General features: G+C 49.1%; 1 protein-coding gene across 17 annotated transcripts in view; it reads left to right on the top strand.

The window, feature by feature from the left end:
* Positions 1–5,992: 5,992 nt before the first annotated feature.
* The window catches only part of MAPT (microtubule associated protein tau), a 120,874-nt gene continuing 116,591 nt past the window's right edge, over positions 5,993–10,275 (top strand). For 3 of the 17 annotated variants that reach the window (XR_011492356.1, XR_011492355.1, XM_020881484.2), the window contains exon 1: positions 6,134–6,310. The gene's annotated coding sequence lies outside the window, so the exon portion shown is untranslated. Of the gene's footprint in view, positions 6,311–6,378; positions 6,400–10,275 lie in introns of those variants that run through there. The other 14 variants (XM_070479608.1, XM_070479605.1, XM_070479610.1 and 11 more) reach the window with 13 other exon arrangements.

Raw genomic sequence — 10,275 nt, 5'->3', positions numbered from 1 at the left:
TTGCAGCATTATTTAAATAGCCAGGCTCAGATGGTAAAGAATCTGCGGTAATTCAGGAGACCTGGGTTCAATCCCTGAGTCAGGAAGTTCCCCTGGAGAAAGAAATGGCAACCCACTTCAGTACCCTACACCAGAGAATTCAGTGGACAGAGGAACCTGGAGGGCTACAGCCCATGGGGTCACAAAGAGCCGGACTCAGTCATGACTACTATGCATGTGACATGACAAGATATGGAAGCAACAAAGTGTCCACTGATACATGAATGGATAAAGATGACATGCTGTGTGTGTATCCTTATACATACATACATATATGTAAAATGGGATATTACTCATCCATAAAAAATAAAATAGAATCTAGTCATATGTGACAACAGGGATGAATCTGGAGGGCACTCTGCTGAATGAGTCAGAGAAAGAAAAATACCATATGATCTCACTTGTATGGGAACTCTCAAAAACAAACAAACATAAAACAGAAACAGACTCAGATAGGAAGAAAAAAATGGGTGGTTGTCATAGTGGAGGGGCGTGACGTTGGCAAAATAGGTGAAGGGGAAACAGAGGTACAAACCTCCAGTTGTAAAGTAAATAAGCCATGAGGATGTAACATACAGCATGAGGAATATGGTCAGTGATATCGTAATGACTTTGTATGGGGACAGATGGTTATTAGACTTATACAGTGATCAATTCACACATATGCAAAGTCAAATCACTATGTATTGCACCCGAAGCTAACATAATAATGTTCATCAACTGGATTTTAATTTTTTAAAAAAAGACTAAAAATCTGGGAACTCATAGAAAGCTACATTACACTGAAGCAGTGTTTAAAACGGACCATCCTGAGTCATTCTAGAAGGAAAGCCAGCCAGAGGGTGACTTACAGCTCATTCCCTGATGCCAAGGAAGCCAGATTACTGAACTAGCAGACTCATTTCCGACTGGAGCAAAGCAAAGTGCCTCGGAGCCCCAGAGAGTTCTCTGTTCTGTCAGCTGTCAGCAACTACACTGTCTGTATTGGTCTATGGAGGAGCATCAAAAAATCACGGTGTCTTGAGTCGCCACTTGCTCACAGAAAGGCAGCAGACTTTGCCCAACAATGTGTTACAAGAACAGCTTAGGCAGCCAGCGCTTCAGAATTTTCCAGAACCAGTGATAAATAAGTTCCTTAAGCTGCTAAATCCCAGAGAACCTCTGGGGCAAGGATTTACTTGAAATGCGAGACACGCGACACGAAGTTTTATTTAATATTTAAAAGTATAGGTCATCTCTTATATAGGAACAAAAGAAGTTCCAGAACACAGTTCCCTCAGAGTCTCATCTCGTGGCTGTCCCACTGACTTCATGGGGACTTCCCTTGATCAAAAAATTATAATGTTTAGAATTTTATTTTTAATGATATTTCATGTATTTTAATTGCAACACTGCATTCTTTTTTGACATTTATTTATTTTATTTTTGGTTGCCCTGAGTCTTCATTCCTGCAGGTGGGCTTTCTCTGTGGTGCAGGGGCCCTAGGGTACACGGGCTTCAGTAGTTGTGGTGCACAGGTTAGCTGTTCCACAGCATGTGGGATCTTCCCAGACCAGGGATCGAACCCCTGTCCCCTGCACTGGCAGATGGATTCTTATTGACTGTACCACCAGTGCAGTCCTAGAATTTTATTTTTAGATAAATATTTTATTTTTAAATAATGTATGCCATAAACTGCCTGGGTGGTACCTAACACCAAAGTTTTTTGTTTTGTTTTTTTTGCATATTTCCAATTTTTTTGAATTTAATTTTGAAAGGTGGATTTTATTTTTAGAGTAGTTTTAGGTTCAAAGAAAACTGAGTAGAAAATACAGAGTTCCCACAAACTTCCTGCCCCCTCCCACACACAGCCTCACCTACCATCAACATGGGGCATCAGAGGGTAACTCTGTTATAATCCATGAGACCTATATTGATACATCATTATCACCCAAAGTCCACAGTTTACATTAGAACTTTTTAAAAAAACTATTTATTATTTTTGGTTGCACTGCGTCTTTGGTGCTGTGTGCAGACTTTCTCTAGCTATGATGAGCACTGGCTACTCGTCCTTGTGGTCTGAGGGTTTTTCATTAGTGGCTTCTCTTATCGTGTAGCACAGGCTCTAGGCACACGGGCTTAGGCGTCGTGGTGCTCAAGCACGTGGGATCTTTCTGGACCAAGGATCAAACCCATGCCCCCTGTATTGACAGGTGGATTCTTCTCCATTGTACCACCAGGGGAGTCCTCCATTAGAGTTTACTCTTGGTGTTGTATGTTCTGTGAATTTTGACAAATGTATGATGACCTGAATTTACCATTAAAACATCATACAGAATAATTTCACTGCCCTAAAAATCCTCTTCGCCCCACTTCTTCCCCCTCAACACCTGACAACTATTGACGATACCTGACAACCTTTTAACTATCTATATAGGTTTGTCTTTTCCAGAATGTCATATAGTGGGGATCACACAGTATCTATCCTTTGCAGATTAGTTAGCCCTCAATGTATAAGATCAATATCGATTAATAAGTCACCTGCAAATCACTATACTGAGAGCACCTTATAATTCTGGTTGTCACTGAATTCCCCACAGAAAGGAGGCATATAAATGTTTGTTGCAAGTATAAACAACCTCCTTGTCTGATTAAAAAAAAAATTAAGACACTGATAATAGTACTTAGAACTTGGTATTAGTTAGAAAAAGAAGTGATAATGATATTCACTCTGAACCAAGAACAGTTTGTAAACAATAAAGTCAAGTACAACCTCCAGCCTGTAGCCAGTGAGATGTGACTCAGATCTCAGTATTTTGATAACTTAGAATTCTTTTCTTTTTCAGTTTTATTAAGATATAATTGACAGACTGCATAGTATAAGTTTAAAGTGTACAGCAGGGGTACTTCATTGGTGGGGCCAGTGGTTAAGAATCTGCTTTCCAATGCAGGGGATATGCCAGGTTTGATTCCTGGTTGGGGAATTAAGATCCCACATGCTGTGGGGCAACTAAGCCTGAGCGCCGCAACAAGAGAAGCCAGGCACCACAGTGAAGGCCCAGGGCAGCCAAAATAAAAAATTTTTAAATATGTATATATGTATATATAGATGTATACATATAGATATATATATATATACACATATATGTATGTGTATATATATATATATATATATATAGAGAGAGAGAGAGATGATTACAACAATAAGTTTAGTTACAAAAAAAAGTCTTTTTCCTTGTAGTGAGAACTTTTACTCTTAGCAGTTTTCAAACTTACCAGGCAGTGTTAACTACAGTCATCATGTTGTACATTACTTCTTACTTCCAGAATTCTGACTACATCTTCCATAGAGTGGGATTTTGCCAGTGATAGCACAGTTTAAGTGAAAGTTAATGCTCAACTTGTTTTCAAGTTCTATATTTGGGGCACCCCTCTGAGAACTCCCCAAATCCCCTGACACTCCCCGAGGCAGGGAGATCCAGTATGACTGAACAAAGTATAAGGAGAGGCTGACCTCATGGCTCTGTTATGCCTTGTCCCTATTTCTGGGGCCTAGGATCATCCTAGTTTTTTTGACAATAGAGCTACTCCGCTGAGTCACATGTAACTGAAACCCCCATCTGCAGTTTGTCCTGCTTCTTGTTGGAATCCAGAAAACCTAAACAAGGGGCAATGTTCTCAACAGGATAATAGAGGGAAGGAGAGATGGATAACAAGCATTCAGGAAATATAAAGACAGAAAGGAAAATATGGGCCTAAGAAATGTAATGTAAGAGATGTAAGTCTAGAGAAATTAAGGCATGGATCGACTATAATTGCGGTGTTTACAAATCTGCCTGTAGATCAACTCACATTTCAAATGCAACAAGGAACTGACATTTAGCGGAGTTTGGATGTGGTTCCTTTTGTATGGTGGAGCATGTCTGTAATGTTAATAACTAATTTTCTAATCTAGTTTATAGATATCATAGATATTCCCCTACGGTGGCTTTGAGAGAGGATGTAGGTGTCTCATCAAAGTATCTTGCCTAGGAAATTCCCTGGTGGTCTGGTGGTTAGGATTTGGTGCTTTCACTGCCATGGACCCAGGTTAAATACTGTAAGATGCATGACACAGTCACAAACAAAAACCTTGCTGAGCACACAGTTAGGCAGAACAAATGCCCTTCTGGTTGTTCAAATACTCGGCCAGGTTGGAAATATCCCTTCCAGTTGGAATGATTAGGGGAGCCTTTGGTAAAATTTGAACTAGGGTTTGAAAGTTAGGTATGATATTGGTGGATGGAGAAAGAGTAAGGACTTTGCAGGCAAAGGAGAACCCCAGAGGAAAGTAAGAGTTCCTTCAGGAAAGTCCAGTTGGCCATAGAGTAGATGAGAGAAAAAACTGAAGAGGACAGAGGCTCAGACGATGTGCTGGGGGGCGGAGTAGGGACTGGGGAAGGGGATGCACAGGAGTTTAAGGAGAAGGAGTTTAATTTCACTTATGGAACGGTTAGAAGCAGGTTAGAAGGCAGGGTGGGCTGACATAGAAACAGAGAAGATCAGTAAGATCACTACATATTCAGAACCAGGAAAATGGTCTTTAGGGTCAAGGTGGCAGTTGGAACAGCCAAAGGGTCAATTCTAGAGACTCGGAACTGAAGAAACTTCCTCCCATCTACACCACCCACTCAGTGCTCCCAGTAGATACTAATTAAACCCCTGTGAATAGACAATCTTTAGTTACTCTCTTTTTGTATTAATCTATAACATACAAGGGCTTCCCAGGTGGCACCAGTGGTAAAGAACTCACCTGCCAATGCAGGAGACGTAAGAGACATGGGTTCAATCCCTGGCTTGGGAAGATCCCCTGGAGGAGGGCATGGTAGCCCACTCCACAATTCTTGCCTGGAAAATCCCATAGACAGAGGAGCCTGGTGGGCTACAGTCCATAGGGCCGCAAAAAGTCAGACACGACTGAAGTGACTTAGCACATAATAAACAACATTGCTTTGAAAAAAATGTGAGCTATGCAAATAAAAGCTTTAAGACAAATTCTTTTCCTTTTAGTACAAGACAGCAGTCCCCAAGCCCTCATACATTTAAAGCCTCCCACTGACTGTCAGGGCTTAAATTAGATGTTGGGGAGACCAGCTAAGGACAAAGCCTAGAGATTGGCTGACTGAGAGGATGAAAGCCTCCAGTCAGTTTCAATCTGAAGCAGTGTTATCCAGGTGAGAATCTCCAGCAGGCAATTAGAAATTCAGATCTCAAACTCTATACAGTGTAACAGTGTTTGACAAACAAGATAAAAATAACTTTATATGTGAAAATGTTCTGTAACGCGGTAAGTGAAACTTCATCTAATTTAAGATTTTATTCTTAGGGCGAAGATAATAGATGTGAATAATCCCTGTTTAAAAAAAAAACCCAAAAACCTTACACTACCTTATTACAACTGAGTTAGCCTTAACTCAGTTGTAAGTCAGCCTTAACTCAGTTGTCTTAGCAGATTGAAGTAGATCTGCCAAGAATTCACCTTGATCAATAACAAGAAAAGGTGAAAAGAAAGCAGATCCAAGGAAACTGATCTGCAACAAGGGGAATCATTTCGGAAAATTCAGGGGAGGGTCAGGGTGCCAGCAATAAGATGGGGAAGCCCGGGGAGGTTTTGAGGTCTGGGGTGGACGGACTGGAGGGATGGCCATCTGGAAATCCGCCCAGAACCTTCCCGAGATAGGACATCACTCCAAGACGTCAGGGGGAAAAAAGGGGCAGCGGACCTGGGGGCGGAGCATCCACCCCCTTCTCGACCCAGGGAGCAACCAAGCCACCCTCCCAAGGGAGGAGACCCCTCAGATAAGACAAAGGCTCCAACCGCGACAGGAGACCCAGAGTGCGCGTGCGCCAAGGAACGCGCGTGCGCGTTGCGGTCAGCGCCGCGGCCCAAGTCGTGGGAGGAGGGGAGACCCGGGACTGGAAGCGCCGAGAGGAGAGAGCAGGGAGGCGGGGAAGGGCCGAACCTTGGGGCGCTCGCGCGCGCCCACTGGTGGCCGGAGGAGAATACGCACACCGAGGCCTCACGGCCCGCCCCTCCCCTGGGGAGGCTCGCGCTCCCGCTGCTCGCGCCTGCGCCGCCCGCCGGCCGCTGGAGCGCGCCCTCTCCCCTCGCGCGCGCGCTCGCAGTCTCGGCCACCCACCAGCTCAGGCACCAGCAGCCGCGCCGCCGCCGCCGCCCACCTTCTGCCGCCGCCACCACAGCCACTTTCTCCTCTGCCACCCTCTACTGTCCTCGCCCTCTGTCGACTATCAGGTAAGTGCGAGGCTCCGAAATCTGCCTCTCCGTCCTCCCGGCTGCACCTGCATACCGCCGCCCCTCGCCTCAGAGATGGGTGTCATGAGGTGGGCATTGGTCGGGAGCAACGGCGACGGCCCCTCCTTGAGCCCTCTGCGCTCCGGCGCTGGGATTGGGGTGACTTGGAAAGGGACCCATGCAAGGGATGCACGCGTGTGTGTGTATGTCCTGTGTGTGTGTGTGGGGGGGTGTCTATACGACCCGCTTCACGCGGACACGGCGGAGGTTGTACCCACAGGGTGGGGCGCGGATGGCCGTGATCTGGGGGAGGGGGCTGCCGTGCACGCTCGAACACCGACTTTTGCCGCAATGGGCGTGTGACTCTGTGGGGGGGTGGGTGGAGAGGGGTCCAATGACGACCCCCTAAACCTAACCTGTAATCCAATTTCTCTGCCTCGGTTTGCAGACAAGGTATTGATCGGTTTCTAGAAAAGATGACTCCCTGCCTGCCCCTCCCTACCCCTCCCCGGCCCTGATTCCCGCCGGGCTTTCACTGCCCTTGGTTTAAGGCGGTGGCCCACCCTCTTCTCGTTTTCCTCCTTCAGAAACCCGCAGGGGACATTTGGGGGCTGGGAGTGAAATCGGGGAGATGGGGAGGGGTCTTGGCGCTGTCACTTTAGTTGCCCTTCCCCCTGCGCGCGCCTGGCACCGAGACGCGAGCAGCGCAGTGCCCGAGAGAACGTAGTGCGCGGCTCCCAATGTGGAGGCTCAACAAGGCAGGGGTCCCCTGGACTTGGGATATGGAAGGACTTCTCAGCTGCAGATCCCGGCTCGAGGGTGCGCACAGCCGCAGCCCCGCACAGACCCGCTCAGGGGCGGCAGGTGCATTTCGGGGCGGGCCCCTTTCTCTGCGCTCTGCGCCGGGCGTCCGGCGTGTGCGCTCCCTGCCGGAGGCGCGGGGCTGGCGCGCAGGGCTCGCCCCTCACTGCGGCAGTGGGTGTGGACCCGGGTGGGCGAGGAGGGGGAGGGTAGGCTGTGCCTCCTCCTACTTCCACCCCTGCTTTTTTCCCCTCCGATCGCGAGGTGCCATCTTTTTGCGGTGTGTCACGTCTTTACAGTGCCATGCCAAGCCGGATGGCTGAGCTTTGGAGGACAGGGCGGGGACTGTCATTAAAGGGAGGGGGAGCAATTAGCGCTGAAATCTTGGCATTTTGCTGCATGGGTACCGGGGGCGTTCACCCGAGATCTTCCTCGGGGGCCTGACTGCTTTGTTTGTAGGGCTTATATGGTCTGTGTTGCCAGCCCTGATTTTTGGCTTTTATTCTATGAAGGTGTTTAACCAGAACTCCCGCCCCCCCGGCTTTTTGCCCCTCATTTCCGAGCCCTTTGTTAGATCTCGGAGCTCGCCGGGGTCGAGGAACTCTAGTCCTCCCGGGGTGCACGCATGGACCGGGCGTGACCCCGCGCAGCCCCCTCCCAGAACCGGGGCGCGCGCCAGAAAGCTTCCGAGGGGCCGAAGGGGTGGGATCCGAGGTCCCTGCGCGCCTCGCCGGTGGCCGCAGAGGAAAGATGCCCCTCCCCATACCTGGAGCGTCCGGGGGCGACGCCCCACCAGGCTGTACACCTAGGAGCACCGGAGACCCCCGGTGGGAGCTCAAAGGCGGGGCCCCTCTTCGCTTCACGCCCTGTTGCTTTGCCAGGAGGGAGATTGTGAGGAGGGGGCAAGAGGTTTCCTCGGGTGCTGCGGGCCACACCCATTTTATTAAGAGGACTGGGGTGGGGGGCAGGGGGGAGGTTGTCAAGGAGACCGCAGGAGCCGCGGGAATGGACCTCGGGGCGTTGCCCCGCCCCTTCCGAACAGAGATTGTGAACCTGGGATAGACAGGGCCAGGCCCCGGCCCCGGCTCCTGGGGGGTGATGGAGGGAGATCTCCCCCCAAAACCCTGAACCCACGGCTCTTCTTATTGGACTCCGGTGGCTGCAGCCACCCAGACAGACATCTCTTGTGTTTTTATTATTACAGTCGAATTTTATTTTAGAACTGTGCGTGATTTTCTCGTAGGAGTCCGAGTTCGCCGCCGCCTTGAAACCGGGAGGTGAGGATCGGGGAGGGGGCGGGGGGGAGGGGCAGAGGGGGAGGGGGGACGGGACAGAGAGGCGAGTACGGGCCCAGGCGAACACATCCGAGCCTCTCCTTCCTTCCATTTGCCGGATCCTGGCCGGGTTTCTGGTTAATTCTATCGCTGGAAACTGGTGCGAGGGCGCAGTTCTGAGAAGGCTGAACATTTTAGGGGCCAAATCGTCTTCTCAAGCCGCGCAGCTTTATCTGAATAGGTGGGGAATGACTTGATTGGGGGTCGAGAGCCTGCCCGCGCCAGGCCGAACCTTCCCGTGTGGCTTCAAGATCGAAGCTGGTTTGGAGAGGTTCAAGGATCAATTCGAGCATCATCCCCGCCAATAGAGCTGGACGAGAGATTCTGATACCAGACAGAGCGAGGGTCTCGGAGCGGCCCTGGAAACGGGGATCCCGCGGCCACCGCTGCCCGGGATGGTCCTGGGGCAGAGAGGTCATCTCCTGTCGGTTGTGGGAGAAAGAGCTGGCAGAGGCGAGTGCCTTTAGCCCAGTACTAGAAACAAAGTGCTGTACAAGCGTCCGCGATTTTACTCTATTTTGCGGTGTTTTGGCGATTTGATGGGGCTCTGGGGTCTGCAAGGCCAGGAGGAGTTGTGAATAGGGGATTCCGGGGGCCAGGAGATGGTCCTTTCTACGCTGATCCAGAAACTCCATCCCTGACTCTGGGCGCGCTTGCCTACCTGGGATCTCCAGGGATGCCCCGTTTGCGCCCACGCTCCGACGCTGAAGCGCTGAGCCAGCCGCCGCATCAGGGTTTCCCGGCACCGATTCGAGGGCCATCGACTCCTGTCCCGGAATCTCCAGCAGGTGGGGGCTGTTTTAAGTCCGGAAGACCTGCTTGGCGTCAGGCACTCGGGACCATGGGCAGGTCTCTGGCTGGTATCGGTTGGGATGGTTTAGGAGACCTGGGACAGAGACTGCCGCCTGCCCCTCCGGGCCACTCGACTTCGGGCTCAGCAGGACAGCTTCGGGTTTTATCTGATCCTTGTCCCTCCAACTGACCTGTCCGACAACAAAAAGAGAAATTCCTTTTCTACCGTAATTAATTAAAGTATCCTTTTGTGTTTTATGATGCTGCTTATGTTTGCCCGATAAGAATTGCCTTTGCATTCCTCCATCTCCAAACGTTCCCCTAAATAAATAGCACACTTCCTCCCAGCGACCACTCCAGAATGACTCTTAAAGCTAATCAATTTCTTGACCAACATTTGCTTCTATAACAGGTTATGTGTACTGCAATAACCTGGCTTGATTCTTGGGGTTCAACTTTGGACAGTTTGAGAGAGACACTTGTCAGCTTTGCTGGTTTGGGGAATGAATGGCAGTCATGACCGTCTGACCTCCTCTGCACATCTCGGAAGGGTGTGGCTTTTGAGTGGTTTCTAGTATCTGGCACAGATCCCCTGACAGGAACAAAAGAAATGGATTATTCCCACAAATCACAAGAAAAAAAAAGTACAGTCAGTTTGATTGAAGAAGGGTCAGATTTATTCCAGTTGGGAAAAGAGCCTCTTCTTTTGAACATGCCCTTTGACCCACATGCTCTTTGAGAGCTGTGGCAGCCTGGAGATGCTACAGGATTGGGGTGCCCTTTGTTTAGGCTGAATTTTCCTTCTGCCCTTTTAACATCAGTTCATGAAGCCCATTTGTGGAGAAGTTTAAGAAACTGTGTTTTATTCCACCTTCCCTCAGCATTTATGTATATGATTTGGGTGGCTCCACAGCTATGTCCATGAACATATGTTGGTTTTTAATTCAATCAGATTGTGCCTTCCATTTAGTTAATTAGTACCTTCCTTAGGCTCACCTTAAAAAAGAATCATTCAAAAACAAACAAAAACACCCTCAG

The sequence above is a fragment of the Odocoileus virginianus genome, chromosome 17 (genome assembly GCF_023699985.2).
Source record: "Odocoileus virginianus isolate 20LAN1187 ecotype Illinois chromosome 17, Ovbor_1.2, whole genome shotgun sequence".
Classification (NCBI taxonomy): Eukaryota; Metazoa; Chordata; class Mammalia; order Artiodactyla; family Cervidae; genus Odocoileus; species Odocoileus virginianus.
This window is presented reverse-complemented; position numbering and strand designations above follow the sequence as displayed.